This window comes from Gambusia affinis, linkage group LG21 (assembly GCF_019740435.1).
Source record: "Gambusia affinis linkage group LG21, SWU_Gaff_1.0, whole genome shotgun sequence".
Lineage (NCBI taxonomy): Eukaryota > Metazoa > Chordata > Actinopteri > Cyprinodontiformes > Poeciliidae > Gambusia > Gambusia affinis.
This window is the reverse complement of record NC_057888.1, coordinates 11,197,830-11,215,449: the sequence shown is the minus strand read 5'-3', so window position 1 is coordinate 11,215,449 and position 17,620 is coordinate 11,197,830. Positions and strand designations below refer to the sequence as shown.

The following is a 17,620-nucleotide window of genomic DNA, read 5'->3' as shown; positions in this document are numbered from 1 at the left end:
AAGTCCTATTCTACTCATTCAGCATTCAAATGTTTCAGGAACCCCTGATCATTCATGCAACTTCTTTGAAAAACACTTTAAAATTTTTAACTGTAGACCCAACAATGGCGTTGGGAACATCTTTGCTTGCTGCTGTTTGTACAAAGGTTCCACTCAGAACTTTTGTAGGTTAAAATCAAGAAATAAAAAACAGTCCCAGCCCAAACAATAAATCGCTGAAATGCAACATACATCCAATTACATATCAGTGAATAGATAGTTGCTAAAGTCATCTATGGACAAAACACAGCATTAGCATTATTAGCTTGTTCTGCTAATAGCAATTACCCTGGAAGAATTAACTTTTATAGACAACAAAATTATATTCTGAAGGTTTTTATTTTATTTCAGCTGACAATTAGCTCTGTGCTTTAAAAAAAAATCCATTCAGACACTGAAGTCTTTATCAATCTTCTCAAACCGTGATGGTTATCTCTAATAGTTTTTGCTTTATCATCATCATTTCAGACTAATGTAGTATTACAATGACCAGAGAACAAATAACTATGATGCCTTCTGTAACCTCTGGATAAAGCCTCGCTGATTTATTCCTTCTCATTCACTCTCTTGTCCACAGAGACGCCCATCAGTAGCGGGTTTACTCTGTAAACAAACAGCAAACTGCTTGGATCCAGGAGGCAGCAGAGCTGAAGACCTGTGGCTTCTGTGGCTGTTTGTATTATGGACACAACTCAGGACAGCTGGCTGTACATGTGTATCGAGCACCTGTCACAGCTGCGAGAGTCAATAACTGTAAACCACACTGAACCACCAGCCAAGCGGACACCCAACGGGTTACGCTGCCCCGCTTTGAAGTGGCTTACCTGTTCGGTTTGTTCCAAAATCCGACACAAGGACGACATGACATGAGCAGAGACAGAGATAATGCCTTGTTGTATCAGCCGGCCCCTCGTATATCATCAGTCCCTAAAAGGCAGCCCTGTTCCTCTGAGCCCGTCTGTCTGATTCATTAGTCAGCTGGGTCCTCTGTTTGCTTTGTCTCAATATGAAAAGTTGGCCTGACATCTATGTCCAAGTTTTTCCATCCATCGCTCCCAGAGAGGTCACAGACGTAGAGGCAAATGGAGCCTCCTATGCATCAGGGTGACTGATAAAACACAGAGCATCCACCCCGACAGCTCCACTAAATTAGCAGCTCAGCTTGTGTTTGTATACTGAGACTGTTTTGTTTTAGCCTCAACACAAGGATCACTGTAGCGCGGCGAACTTCTAAAATACAGTCTTGTATTGCAGGTATAAAACAGCTTGAGCTTTCCAAATTAGGCAGTTCGAGGAGAAAACGGCATTTCTGTAACCGCATTAAAAGATAAAGTAAAGAAATTTCTTAGAATCAAGAAACTAAAACAGACCACTTCCACTTGATTTATGGGTATTTTTTCTGTCAGGAGAACAGAGAACATTTAGGCCTAAAGACGTTCATGAAAGACGACAAAGAACAAAAAAACAAAAGTTATATAACTGCTGCTTTGACGGCTGTAGAGTAGCTCGATGGAAAGAACACACATTCCTAACTTTACAAGTCACGGATCTTCATTAAGAGCAGTTCGTTTATTTTGGTGGTAGCTTGTTTCATGTTAAATAAACACCTTTAATTACAAAAGTATCCATTTAGCCAGGAGAATTGAGCATACTCCAATTTTTGCCAATAAAATGCTTTTATTTGAGAAGCCAGTTCTGGTGCGGTTATTAATGGCTGCTAAATGTGGTTCGGTTTTTAGGTGAAACAACTGTTTCATTACCATGAGCCTGCACCAACACCATTTAATCAACTTTCAAACCATTGCCACCATTTTCATTGGTGGCTACTTATGAAAAAGCGGATGATTGTGGAAGTAGGAGGCAGTGAATCACCAGTGATCTTTCCTGTCAAGCATGTACTAAGACCAGAACGTGTTAAATGTTTATGGCCAGAATAACTTTTAGAAAAGTGAAGCGGTTTAAAAAGCAAAAACTCCCACTTTGTGTTTTACACAGGACGTTTATGGGTGGAGTACTGCAGTCTTAAATGATCAAGTTGTTTCTAAACAACCAAGCAATGGATTACTTCGGTTTATAGATACCAAGGTCTATCAAGATTATAAGAAGCTGTGGTTTCTGAACCTCTACAACATTTTCTGTTTTTTAGACCTCTCCTAAGATTTACATTTATTCATGTAAGATGTTAGAGAAACAACCAGTGTGACACTATGTCCCTACTTCCCCTATTGGCCATTCAGCTGGATGGAAAAAAAACTACAACACTCTCTCCTTCCATTAAAAAAAAAAAAAAAATAAATTAAAAAAATCAAGTTCAGTTGTTTGGAAATGTTTCTGCTCTTGAAAAACATGAAGTGAAAATGTACCAAAACAAAGAGAAAAGAAAAGAAGTGCTAACTACCACTCTTATTAAGGAAATAAAGATCTATTCACAAAAGATGCAAAGATGTCAAATGATCTTTACCAAAGGACCTACTTGTTTTCTCAGGTTGCCAGACTGTACTCAGATTGACCTACTTATTATTTGTCGATATAAGCTTATTATACTTTAATTAGGATAAGGATAATATTCTGTGCAATAACCTCTTGATAACTAATACAAAATGTAAATATTTTACCTTGAGAAGTGGGACTTTGACTGAAGGAGGGTCACACCTTGAGAATCTCATACTGACAAAAGCCTGGTCATAAAATAGCATTTGCATAGAAAATTCTCTCATCATCAGTGTTAAAATCTTTGCTTTGCTCTTGGAAAAGTTGTTGGCCACATCTCCAAGACCAACTGATCTACATTCAGTCTAAATAACAGGTACTACAAGAGTTATCTAGAAAACTCACTTAATAAACTCTGGTCTTTCCTTAAGGCTTAATTTTTATTGTGAAGGCTGTTGCCTCATGCTTCAAGAGCTAAAACATAATCACATACCGGGCAAAGTATAAATATTTTACAAGATTTAAAAAAAATCCCTCAGAACAGCAACATTTAAACATGTGGTGTTACTTAATGAGATACAAATACTTGGAGTACAAGTCCCAAGAGAGATACCCCAAACAGGAACAACTAAGAGACAATGCAACACAGTATTTGTGGTGCACAGGCATGTATCATGACCATAGCTATGCAAGTGCCTTATAAGATGATGAGCAGGCGAGTCACTTGACAGAAGTTCATTGTGAGCGTGCTAAGTAAAGACAGCGAGGGACCCTGTCCTCTCGTACCACTGCCAGTCCCATTGTCCCCCTGCCTCCGTGGATAAATTCATTTTGACAACCCTGCTAATTGGATAAAACCAGACTGGAGCCTCCTCCCTGAGCTCTCACATTCCATCTGCTTTCTGGCATGGAGAAGGCACGCAGGAGGGAGGGAGGAGGTGAAGTGCTCACAGGGTAGTAACTCCAGAGGAGTTGAGCTGTTGAATATTTATCGCCTCCCCAAATTTGCCCCCCCCCCCCTTCCTCCAGTTTTACGTCTTTTTACACTCCATGCCCCCTCCCAACATTTCACTCTGGAGGTTCTCCAAACACCACAAAGCCCCCCCTCTAGATAAACACATGCGGTGTCAAGTGTGAGGAGTGCCGGGGGTTCAACTGCCCCCGCTTGAGCCCTAGGTCCACAATGCCGAGCTGCATAGCTGCCATGCGGGAGGCCGGTTGCCCCTGGCTACGCTAACAGGCAGAACGCACCTTAATAGAGTGGAGAGTCATTGTAAAGCAGTGAGCCGGTGCACGGACAAAGACCCCGCAGACCCCTGGAGAAAAGGGAGACGCTGCTCTGAAGGGCCCGGGGAAGAGCTGATGGGCCCTGCTCAATGACCAAAGAGAGAGGAAGAGGGGGATACGTGGCAGAGAGGTTAGAGAGTGGAGAGTCTGTGGAGGCAGGAGGGAAGAACAGTGGGGTGGTCAATGCCTTTATCGATTGATGTGAAATGGTTAAAAGAGGTTTATGAAAGCAGCAGTAGTGGGGGCGGTGACTGGGAAAGCCGAACAGCAACTTAAATTAATATAGAGGACGTCGACTGGCAGGCAAGCGGGAGGAGAGAGCAGAGCCTCATCAATGAGAGGGAGTGTTTGTGAGAGTGTCCCAACATATTTTCCCCTTACTCTGTCAATCTGGTCGCTGGCCTCTCGGTCGCCGCCTGGGATTTGTGCCGAGCGGCGCGCGATGAGACGAGTGCTGAGGTAGCTTAACAACCCAGCACCCTGCCCGATTTACCATCAACCTCATTAACAGGAGATGGACATATACACAAACAACAAGAAGCCCTTCTTTGAATTTAACCACCCAGGAGTTTTCCATCATTCAGCACATTCTCAGCAAATCTGTGGCACAAACATTTCATTTTGCAATTCCGTCATAGTAAACATCTAATTATAGTACAATAAATATTGCTGCTGTGAGCAAACTTCACTGTGGACTGATCTTGGTGCGTTCTTTAGTCCAATCAAAAGTTTCATAGATCATTTGTCAAAGCTGGTATTATGAACAACTGTGCTACTAGCCACAAACTTGGCCTTTAGTAATGCAGAAGTACTGGTTCTAGAACAATCCTGGGTTAAAAGTACTGCACTCCAAGATAATCCCTTCAAATGACCTTTTTGACTCCTTTACCCTCTTTATACACTTAGATAAGGATTTTTGGTGAGGCTCTCAGCTTTCTACTGTGGTGATGAGACACACTCAGTGAGCCAGCCTTAATTCTCACAGTCCCACCTGTTCTGAACATTGCTCTTTTTGGAGAAATGGGAAAATATGATTTGAATAACTTTACTGTTCCCAAAATCAAGATGGGCAATTAAAGTTAACATTTTTCTGAATTTTGTTACTCTCAAAGTTATGCTACTGCAATAACAGATACATTAATTTTAGGGCTTTGCTAGGGGTACCAATAATAGTTGGGGGCACTGTAAGTGACATGTACTGATAACATGAAAAAGTCAAACATGATTCCTGTTTAGTTGGTCAGTGCACAACATTGTCAAGCTCATAACTTTTGTCTTTGTGAGTATAAATGTTTCAGCTACTTAAACATTACAAAACAATAAACAAAAAATACACAGATGAAATGAGCCACATCATTTTTTTTAAGATTGTCATTTTAAGAATAGGCAGGATGATAAAATGAAGGTGAATAATGATAGAAATGTCAGTGGGTGGTATGGCTAACTATTCCTGGAAAATGTGTTAGTTAGCACAGAGTTAACATTGGTAAGCAGAGTATTATTCAACTTATTAGATTATTCCATTAACTTGTTAATCACAACCCATGTAGACAAAGTAAAAAAAAAATTTTAGAGTTTCCTCTGTCATGTCTGTCACCTCTAGAGACACAATGCTCAAAAAGAAAGTGATCATAATCTGCCAATTTTCTTTTTATCGGCTCAGATTAGCAAGTCACTCTTAATAAAAATCAGATGTTTTAAAGGATAACTTTATAATTCCTTCAATTTATGCTGGATTCATAACTTCCACCTCTGTCAAAGTAGCTGGCTGATAATAAATTACAAATCTGTATGAGTGAGAATAATCCTAATCAGTGCATCATTGCTGACCCAAAATGTAGCCATTGATAAGCGAGTTGTTATCTTGCCAAAAGTTGGTATACCTTTACTTCATTGTCAGTTTATTGCATTAGTATAATATACCACCAGTGTACATGCATTATTGATCTACAAACCTACTAAAAAGGTGCCTTATCTGAGGAAAAGCAAAAAGTAGTTTTGCATAATTCTTTCACAAATCAGGCATTTTGCTTCAGTGTGAAAATCCCACTGTCTCTGGATAACCCAAGCTGGAGAGGACTCTCTCTGCTCTTGTTTTATATTCCACACAAGAAAAGACTTTGTCAGGGAACAAATCCTAAATCGATTCCCAGTTATCGTCCCATTCCCCCGGAGCGCTCCACAGGCAGAAGGGAACATTATGGAGTCTAATTTGGCAAGAAAATACTGCTCAACAGGTGGATAGGGGGTCAGTCCAAATCCAACCCCACACCCACCCGAAACACCCCCGTTCTCATGCCATAAAATTACACATCAAAAGCATCACTAATGAGGCTGAGAATGCACCCCCTCCCTTCAAAATACGCTCTCTTAAAGACCCACACACATATTTATCCCTATGCTTTACAAAGTATTAACAAGCTGTTTGCCCGTCCATGCGCTCCTTTACACCCACCCCTGCAACCAATCCGGCACTAACGAGCTACAGAGCGTCTGGAGGATTAAGGGATGGGATCTGGACGTTACTGCGTTGTGGAGGAAGGCGGCGTTCTAATCAATTAGGCACAGTGCCATTTGCATAATTTAGATAACAAGGCCGAATTAGCCGAGCAGAGCTAATTATGATGCCATGGTGAGCACATCCACCCACATTCCCGGGCTTGGGATAGTGATGCCAATATGCCCAGTGGGGCCATGGGAACAGGACGGGATCATCACGGCCACCCAGACCTGATGGGAGGTGAAGAAGAAGAGAAGGAGGAAGGATTGTTTGAAAGAGAGGAAGACAACAAAGAAGAAAGCGATGGCTAAGATGACAGTTTTTCACCATCTGGGAGCAAAATCTGAAGGATTTTTTGTAATTTGTTGTGTAATCACAATCATACAATTGCAAGGGGAGTAAGAAATTACATATAAAAAGACTAAAATATTTCTGTTTTGAAAAAGAAAATTGTGTCATGTCTGTCACCATGTGACTTTTATGAAGATATGAAGAGGTTTGCTTCAGGCATGTCATCCTATTGTATATCATATGTTTGAAACCCCTTTTTTTAAATTTATTTTTCAAAAGTAATTCAACAGGTATGGTCTAGAATATTTGACTGATAAGCCAAGCCCACTTTCTGCCTGAACCTGGATTTTTAATTTTCTGGATTCTCCCAATCTTGATGGCAATACCTGATACAGAAAAGCAGCCATTGGGACTAATCCAGAGAGAGTAAAGCTCTTCCACTCCTCCTCCTTTTCATTCGTGAATAGCAGACATTATGTCCACAATACAAATGCAAAGACTCCATAAAGCCTCTACAGACACTTTTCTGAGTATCTAGAATCTTTTTCTATAACACTTTTCCAAGGCCAGATTAAGCCAACCGGACTCCAATCTTAAAGACTCTTCCTTCGTCTTACAATTTATGAGATGCGTTTATTGTTATTAATTGATGCGTCTGATTTTTTTGTTGCTTTTTTGCATGTGCGGATAACTGTATATATGTGGGTCTACAATGCAAAGTGTTACCAAACTTTTCTGTAGAGGCACAGAAGATTTTAGTGCACATTTAAGACAACAAACCTGGACCAAACCCTTCTTAAAGATACACGTATTGAAATATCTTATTTGTAAAGCTAAAAAGTATATATTGTTATACTCTAGTACCGTCACGCTCCCATGAACCCAAAAGTTGAGCATCTCCCTCCACTTATGAGCTGGATGTGTCACTACGCCCCTAACACTCACATATGTCATTTAACCACAACCATTCTGTGACACATGAACAAGCGATCACACCATTACATGGTTAAAGTATATTCACAGAGGCACATAAACATGCAGACCTGAGGAAGTTTTTCCAACACCAAATGTCAACAGGCGAAAACACAGGCTACCACTTATCTTCAATCCAGAGAGATAAAATACTGCAGGCCAATGCGGGCTTTTATAGCTGCCTATACTGTACACGCAGCCTGCTCCCTGTGTGTTCCTGCAACATTGAGAGGGAGGGAGAGTGGGTATTGGATGGGTTAAAGGGGCCCCCAAACTCTTTTGGCAGCTCATGCATCAGAGTGAATGGAACCAATTATAAATCAAGAGCAATTTCTCCCCATTATTCTGCAGGAACCCAGAGAAGACAGGGGGGGGGGAGGAGAGAGAGAAGGGAGAGCGAGAGTTTTCCTGGCCCTAAAACTCTCAGTGGGAGACGAAGGAAAGACGAGAAAAGCAGAGCGGATGAAAAATTATATGAAAAACAGACATGGGGAAACATCAGGAGGGAGAGATAAGGCAAAGACAGGCTGTGCAGCTGTATGCAGCAGCCAAAGGAGAAAGTTATAGCAACAACAGATACAGGGAAAGGGAGAAGAAGCAGGAAATTGAAGAAAAGGCCATGAGGCGTCAGCCATGTCTGACAGGCGCAGCTGAGTTTGGCTGTAGGTTTTGAAGTGAGAGTTGGTGGATCTGAAACGGTTTAGTGGAGAGGACAAACAGCTGGAAAAAAAAAAAAAAGTTTCAGGAGCTGGGTTTGTGACACGCTGGAGAGCTACCACTTGTCCCATCACTCAGAGCCGCCCACAGATATCCACAATCCTCCTCTAGAAATATCAGAAACTAAAACGTTAACCGACACACAGCTTTTTACAAGCAGACGGAGCCATTCTGTCGATGGAAAATTCCAGCTCTGATAACCTCAGGGGCCCAATAAGTAAGTGATCTGGTGCCCAGTGATTTATTCTGTTGAATCATGTCTTCTCCTGCCAGTCTGACATTCTTCAATGATGACTTTTCTTGCAACACAATAAATCTGATTACTGGTTAAAGACCTGGAACACAAACAAAATTCCCCTTAGATGTCTTTTTGATGCTTTTTATTGTTGCTGGAGAAAGGAAAACAATGTGCAATTAATATTCCAGGAGGACAGCTTGCTGTCAGACAGACAAACCTCCTAAATGAAAATTTCCCAAATACACGCAACTGCGAGGCTTAAAGTGTGAGTGCAAACCTCAAGCCTGTGTGCAAATGATCTATTAGAGCGTCTGGGTTGCCTTTGGCTCGTAATAACGCCCCCCTAATCTTTGTCCAAATATCTGCTTTGCACACACTGAATTATTTGTCTACACACACAGAGAGCTTTCTTAGTGGAGTCTGGAGTTGATCAATGATCCAACGATGCATACACAGCACTCGAAAACTGCGTGTTTGCCTGTTTGTTTGTAGAGGGAACCCAGAGGAAGGTTGGAATAACTTCATTATCCAATCAAGAGCGCTTTAAGTTTTGCTTTAAGCAGTGGAATTAATGAAGTTAACTGGCTCTAAAGGTTCAGAATAATCACCAGTAAGATGTTAATTCAAGTGCAATTTAGAGATGCACCAATCAGAGATTTTATAGCCAATTTCAAAGCATGATTTTGTAAAGATCTGAATTGTCACGCGAGTTGAGTTGATTTACAACTCTGTCTCTCTGCTTCACTGGAAATCTACAAATAAAGTAAGAGCTTGCAGGTAATAAGACAGAGGCGTTTATAAATTAAAGCCCAATATAAGGAACTGGAGCATATCTCATTTGACCCTTTTCAAAACAGATTGTTGCTTCCCCACTCTTCTTTTTCTTTTGGTGCATAATATCGCAAGATACAAAATGTCCACTAGCAAGTGAAAACACTGATCAGTCGAATGTTTGAGAGGAATGGACTACTATACAATCATAAGTCTGACTGTTGTATCGTTCATTATTTTTTTGCAAATATACAAAACTATTAATCAGGTCATTGTATTCAAACCAAAAGCATTTATATTCAGAAAAGAGTTGACGTCACACCGCGTTTCTGAGAGACAGCAGTCAACGTTACACAGCTCTGCTGTTAAACAGTTATAAATAATTTTGTAACAAAGGCAACATTGTTATTGATCCCTTTTTAAACAGTTTTAAGCGTCTCATTTTAGCAAGATCAGTATGGTTGGCATTACTAACCATAGACATAAATTTCCCTGTGTATTCCCTGCAAAGTTTGTGGACTTACCTAAATATATATATATATATAAAACAAAGGCAACAGGAACTTGAATATTTCATAGCAAGGTTGCTCAGAAGAATAATTTTCCATCTGTGCTACAATATGTTAGAAAATGCTGGAAACCTTTTAGACATCTCACGGTTAAACAATCTGCAAATAATTGATTCTTCAGCTCCTTTCCTGACATACCTTTTATTCTCCCACTATCTTAATCGTTTAACTACAGTCCTCTCAAACTCTGTTCAAACTTTCTCCTTCACTATCCCCTCCATTTTCACATCACATTCCTCCAGGCCCCCCTCTGTGGCCCTGGCTGGCAGTAAGGATCAAGAGAAGAGAGGTATGCAGCCCCAGGGGAAGGGGGGAGCGGACTCCAGGCCACCTGCCAGCCCAGGTGTCCCTCTTAGGTTATCCAATGTCCGACTGAGCACAGGAACTCTCTCTTGGGGGACCAACCCTCCAATCTGTTATCGCCACAAGGACTAATGCACCGTATGTCAACAAGCCAACATTATGATCAGCAGAGGCAGCCATATTTGGTAACGGCTGCCTTTGTACAAGCTGCATCAACTCAGAATGAAGGAACAAACTGCTGCTAAATCATTTTCTCTTTTCCCTCAAAAATAGTCTTCCTTTAACGCTTTAATCTCAAAACAACCGCGAAGGTGAGAGCGGCTGTGGATCAAAACAACAAGTGATGCATTCCATTGCAGAGAACTGGTTTTGATTGGACGACTAACACGTGCGCACATGTGCCGCAAAAGGCCCACAGATTCTGCCTGCAGGGTGCTATGACAACATAAGCATACTTGCTGTCAGAAAGATGAAAGTACGCCCTCGGGAAGGATTTTTTTTTTCTTCCTCTTTTGTCAATTAATGCCAATGTCACACCCACTAGTAATAACAATGCCGCTTTCCAGCGCCAGAGTCCAGTGCCAAACATGAAATGCAGGCGCCAACAGAAAACCTTCTGGTCCCTCCAGCTGTTTCTTATCTGAAAAATAATCTTAAAACACAGACTTTATAGACTTTGATTTACATACAGATGAGGAAGCACACCAGACAAGCTAGATCCACTTGTTTCTTTACTGACTCAAAGATCTGTGATACGTGTGAAAACACTGCTCAAGTTACAGTTACTGGTATCAAAGTAAACCAATATTTCAGGCAGCTGCAGTATCAAAAATGTTCAGGTTTTTGCATTTGGAGCAGAATGATGTCACACTTGTCATACCCCAGGCTATGGCTGAGCACTGCCGGTCAGCAGACTGAAAGAAGACTTCCTATTCTTCTCCGCCAATTGCAGGAAAGATATTTAGCTAAAGATTGGATGTAGTGAAACGTACCTGTGAACGTATATTAAAGCCACTGGTATCGTACGGCTATGCACCTCGCCAGGTTGTCACACAGTTCAGTTAAAAAGACGTTATAGCTGTTGTGTGAAAAAATCTTTTCAACTTAGTCATTTTTACAAGAAAATTTTTTTTTATGCAATACACTTTTAGAAACTTTACAAGATGTATTTTTTTCTAAGGGTCAAATAGATTTTCTGGCTCTATTTTAATTGTATTTCTTTGTAGAAATTCCTTATAAGGCTCTTAAGATTAAAAAAAGTTAAAAAAGACATCTAAAATAGTCCTAAATATTTGCCCTAGGTAAATAATTTTATAAATGTAACTTTGAATCCAAGTAAAATCTGAGATACTGTAATATTGTTCCGTCAGTCGACACACCTATGGGAATCTCCTGCAAGCTAATTTTCAGTTCTACATTCAAAGAGTTAGATTCCTATTGTTCAGTCTACTCTGGATAATAGGAACTTCTGGGATAAAACCTCACTACAATGCCAAACTACAACTTTCTTTTTCCTGATTTCCATTGTTTGAGTAAGAAAACCAGATTATCTAAGCTTGATATCATGATAATGGGTCCGAAAAGGTTGAGCAAAAGCAAGTAATCCTAGGACTGGGGATATATTTATTAAAATATTTGTCAGCATTGCTTGAAATGGTTGGAACCACTAGGAAAAAAAACCCCTACTTTTGCTGATTAGGTTAACATGAGTCAAAAGTTGCCTTAGTAGCCAAGAAAAACTCTTTAAATCAACCTAATAAATCTACTTTTACCGTGGCTTGGGAAGTGTAATGGCACCGGAGTTGATTAGGAGCTTATGGCACTCCTACTTAATCAAAAAGGCCAAAGTAGTGTGAGAAAACAGGCAGATAATCAGACTGGAACTTTGATCCGCCCGCCTGTCAAAGATGATCAGCAAAAACAACAAGAACCCAACGAGCGAACAACAAGGCCCCCTTCTTTTTACTGAGACCAATTAATTCGCTTATAGGCCCAGCGCCTAATTGGGGGAGGCCAGGCCATTCGTTTCGACTTTTAATCCAAGTGACACTGATTCAGCGGGAACAATCAGGCCCTCTTGTCCGATGCCATGTCCGTCACTGAATTACAGAGGTCCCCCTCCATGTAAAGAGGCGGCGGAGGCTAAATGTAATCCAAATCACAAAACGACACCTGGGGTTGGAAACTTGAGCCCCCGTGGCTGTTCCAGCAGGCCTTCTCCACCCCCTGCTCTTCCTGGCCAACACTCATTAGCAGCCTGGAGGACTGACAAGCATTTTTCTCATTAAATCAGACCTGAATGAGAGGATGATATCAGGACAGACTCTCCTGACAGCACCTACATTCCCATAAGGCAGCTCCAGCAGCTGCCTGTTTACTAGAAGCTTTTAATAGGGTCATTCTGACAGCAGGACTTTAGAGTGCGGAGAACATTCTCAGGTAGGCTTGTTTCGTTATATGGGCAGCCACACTGACAAGAGACCAAACTGATGAGAATAAACCTAATTTTAGGCATGCAATTTCACCAAAACGAACAGTATACAAACTGTTTTTAAAAGATACGCAAGATTTCTAGGCGCTACAGCTTTCGTATGTCAAAACTCCACTCTTTTCTGAACTCAAATGTGTCACTGTACTCTTAGTACTATCAAAAGAGCATTTTTAAGTATAAATACAATTGTTTACTTTGGAATTATGGGAGAAACTTCTACAATGGCTAAGATTTAAATATGGAACCTAGAAAAACTAGTTGATAAGATAACTACAAGGATGCAAAGATGTACAGATGGGTGACTAACAGGCAAATAACTGGGCAAATAAATAGGCAGGTTCATTTATAGAGAGGGAAAAGTATGGAAATACAAATAGTTTTCCCTTTCCATTCTTATCCTGATATTGAAAACAGCTACAGTGTATAAAATGTAATCTATTTCTGACTTCTTGCAACTCCGTCATTCATTTTCTGTGCTTTCTACGACAGAAAGACGTGAACAAACGAGCTCCTTCACACTCAGCACCCCTTCAGTCTGCTCCCTTTGGATATCATGGGGATAAATGCGGCTCAGCTCCCCAGGTCTTGTTTTGCCTTACCCTATGGGAACCACTATAGGCTGCGGCCTGCAAACCCTGCACACATTTCCAAACTAAAAAGACACTAAAGCGCGTTAAAAACACAACTTCTAGACTCTCCAACGTGTCACTCTGCGATCTTAGCTCTGATTTAACATGTATTGTGTTGTAATACATCGCAGGAGTTTGGAGGAAAAGTTTGGATAACACAAGCGCAGGCGTATCGTCCAATCAACAACAAGCTAAGCCCGACAACAAAGTTAATTCCACTTATAATAAGCAAATCTGACACCGACGAACACGTCGTACGCGAAGATCCAAACACCAACAGCGTTAAAGTAGATAGTTTGGGAAAGGTTTACGTGATTTTCTTAAAGAGCAAAACAAAACAAATGCGGCTATCAAAGCACACGCTTTATGATCTAGAAAGTTGTAAAAGTTCCACGGTGAATAAAGAAGCGGATCGTTCATTAAATCACGATAACAACTGGAAACACGTACCAAGGTAGATGAATTTATTGATAGATTAGTAATAGATGTTCCCAGGCAGCGTAGCGCCACAACAGCACGGACCGCATGAAGCCCATAAACTCACCAAATCTGGCTGTAACTTTGCTGTTCTCACGATCCTTCTCCTGGCTTCTCTTCTGCGTTGTAGCTCTCTCTCAAAAATAAATTTTAAAAAAAGAGACACTTTTCACTTTTCTTCTTCTTCCCTTTCTAAAGCTTAGCTGCTTTAGTAATTTACTGCGATGCCACCGACATTTTCTTCCTTCGGCTCCCCAAGTTCTCACATTGAAAGGCCGTTTTTGGATGACTGAGCTCTCAAACAATTCCTCCCTTTTGGAACGCCTTTTCGGGTCCTCCCACTTCCCAAGCAAGGAGGAGGGATCTGAACAATGGGGACTGGCTCCCAAAAAAAGGGAAAAAAAATCCCTGAGCTGGGTACTGCACTGTCGATTTTCCACCAATTTCACTTTACATTTAGGCTTTCAAGAGACAGTCTGCCTGGAACTGGAACATAGAGAGCCTTGTGTATAATTAAAGAAATATAAAACTAAACAAAAAAAAAACGTATTTGAGTTTCAGTATGTTTGGGTGGAAAAACAGCGCCCCCATCCCCCTTTCCTCCCTCCATTCCCCCTTGATTTGGTATTCCATGATCCCCTCCGAAGTTGTATTGACCCCCTTCCATTGAGGCCTGCAGGCCCTCAGGCGCAGCTGTGTACTGTGCTATCCTGGTGTTGTGTTGTTGTGGTGCGGACCACTCAAAGCACAGTGATCACAGCCTGAATTCACCCCCCCCCACCCCCCCACCACCTCAACCCCCCTCCCTCTCTGCTCTCACTGGAGATCTCTTCCACACTTCAGTCAGCACACTTTAAATGAGGGGTCCAGTTCATTAATAACTGGGTATTCCTGGATCACAGGGTTTGATTGTGGGGGGTGTTGGAGGGAAGAATGCAGGAACTCCCACCATGACCAACCACTTCTTGAGATGAGTGTTGAGCACAAACCTTTGCAGTTTGTGTTCTAAAAACTGCCCGGTTAAAAACAACCCATCCAGTTGTAGACCTAGACAATTCTTACTAGGTGACTGGCGGGATAGTACCTACTGCAGGTGGTCCACAGACAAGATAAGAGAACATCCTGGCAAAGATTTTTGAAATGTTAATGTTAAGTTAAAATATTTGTTGTGAATGACATCGAGCTTCGCGTTGCGCTCCAGAAAACTGAAAACATTGAGACTAATACGAACAGCGCAATAAACGTGAAAACAGCCACAAATAAACATGTCCGCAAAGTTGTGCAACTAAACGCACAACTTTATTGTGGAACACACAAAAACACGCACAAATTACTAAAGGTTTTTTTTTGTACTGTTGTAACCATTAAACAACCTCCCCTTCAGTTCAACTTTATAAGTGGAGACACATTGTTGATGTTACCATTCTAAAATAACTTGCAATTAAGTATTGGCAAAGCTCAATGTAATTTTCACAAGCGGCAGAGTGTTGTTGTCAACAGTCGCTGAAAGTAACTAAAAAATTACTCTTAATGTAACTTAGTTACTTTCCAAATCAGGTAATCAGTAATCTAGCTAAGCTACCATTTCAAGGAGTAATCAGTAATCTGATTAAAGTTACTTTTTCAAAGTAACTATGCCATCACTGGTGTTAAACCATAAATAACCCTAAGAACAAACTGTACAAATTCAGAACCAAATTGTTTGAGTTAAAATATCCCACTTGTCTTAACAACATTGTATGTGTGTGATGTTATGTTTCTTTAGCTATCTTCAGCTGATAAGTATCTTCTAAATATTTAACTGTCAACATGTTTCCTCACTGATTGAGGCCTTTAACTGTTGTGCTGCAGTTTGCCAGATCCTTACAGGCTCTGTCAGTGTTTTGGTGTTGCTGTTGAACAGGACTGGCTACTTCACACTAGCGCCACCTTGCACCAAGCTGAAGAGTGAATAAAAAAAAGGGGACTCCCCACTCTGATTTAAGAAAAGAAAAAAAAGAAAAACTCACTCCTCCCCTCACACTCCCCCCATCTATCCATGCTGGGCAGGATGAATTAACCCAAGGACAAAAGGCTTTGTGGGTCGGCCATGAAAGGGCCATTAACCATACTGCATCCCCCTGAGGCCCTGCCCGCAGGACACCGCCTCCCAGAATGCCCCTCTCTCAGCAGGCCGCAATCCCAGCATGCACTGCTCCCCTTCAGCACTAACCTCTATTGCCCTAGAGCTGCATTATAGAGTCTTGCACAGATTGTCATGTAGATGATTATAAATGTTGTTATGAAAGTGATGGAGGGTGAGAGGAGTGTCAGCTGAGTGTGAGCATGTGGTGTGATTTGTGCATCTTGCCAACAAAGATTCTGAGTTAGACCGAGTGAGGAGCACCGGGTGAGTTTAGTTTTCTGTCAGGTGGGAATTCATCCGCTCTGCCTCCCTATTAAGAAGGTACATTGTTAATCATTGTGTGCTTATGTGTGTGTATAGTAGAAGTGAGCTCTCCTGAAGGGTCTCCACTGCATAACATCATCCCATCTTCAACCGTGGTCACCGCATTGTTTAACTGGGCGCCATGACAACGAGCAGCGCTCTCCCTCGGTCTCTGTATCTGCTGACCTCAGCAGCTGTGTAACTTCCTCACTGAGTCAGAAGCAGAATGCATCACCCAAGAACACACTGCTCCAGAACGCCGTGGCGTTAAAGTGTGCAAAATCAGCACACTTGTAGTCCAAAGACCACTAGTTAAGGCATACTTGCTCTGTAGTTAATGATTTTGGTGGGGGTTTTTTTAAGATACTCAAAGCGAGAGTATAAGAAAGTACAAACACACTGATGTCATACCAAAGGAGCCAACATGTCCATATGCGCAATGCTTTGGAAAAGATTTTTCCCCATTTTCTCAAGGCACAACCACACATTTTATTGTAGTTTAATGAGATTTCCAACACAAATTTGCCTACCAAAGATCTTTTGTGGTTAAATGATAAATATAATCTACAACTTACATCAAATGTAACTCGGTATTTTATCATGTTTCATTTACTAGGGATGGATTGTATTGTCCATTTCTTTTCGTCTACAGAAATTCAACTTATTCATACCAAATATTAGTCACAGATGAAAGCTTTTTTGAAGCACCACTGAAGTTTCACTAAAACTAAAGAAAGTGCAAATACCTGTTGAAGTAGTGATCTCCTATTCAAAACATGAAGCCAGACTTTGTGGTTCAGTCACAGAGGAACCCATTCTTAACAAAGCCAGGAAACAGCAACAGCTCGTAGATTGTGAAGTGAGGAAGCACATCGCTAAATATACACAAGCACATCCATCAGTGGTCACTTCCCAAATGACCACACAGGTCTGGCATGCTTAGATTTGTCTTTTCCGGGATGGAATGCACTGCTTCAAACTTCATAAAAACTTCTGAAACCTCAGTTTTTGCTGATTTAAACAAATATAACTTAAAGGCATGTTGGTGGTGTCAGCTGCTCTCCACGAACTGTGTTTCTGTCTCATGCCACATGCCAGAGCAAAGGGACAAAATCATGGTATTTTCTTAATCATACATTTATCTGAAAGCAAAAAATAAAGCAACGTTATGTTACATTATTACTCTTCATAGAAAGCAAAGAGCTGTTGCATTAAGTCAGGATTACAAAAAAAACCCCAAAAAAAACATACATGGTTTTTTACAAGATTTATGGACCTTGCACAACAATTAAAGCTGAATTTATTCTGGCATCGTGTCTGTCGTTCCAGCTCATTTTCAACAAATGAAACGGCGACATCACCTAAAGCTTCAACATCCAAGATGTCTTCCGTTTTACATTTGCTAGTCTGACATCAGGAGGAATTCAGTTGTAGAGCTTTATCTAATATTATTGATATCCCTTAATCTTTTAGACATT

The 17,620-nt window shown here is 41.0% G+C and overlaps 1 protein-coding gene across 1 annotated transcript in view; it reads right to left on the bottom strand.

Annotated features, from left to right (window-relative positions):
• Positions 1–14,057, bottom strand: part of boc (BOC cell adhesion associated, oncogene regulated) — a 31,771-nt gene extending 17,714 nt beyond the window's left edge. Inside the window, exon 1 of the mRNA XM_044104704.1 lies at positions 13,782–14,057. The gene's annotated coding sequence lies outside the window, so the exon portion shown is untranslated. The remainder of the gene's footprint in view (positions 1–13,781) is intronic.
• Positions 14,058–17,620: the final 3,563 nt, after the last annotated feature.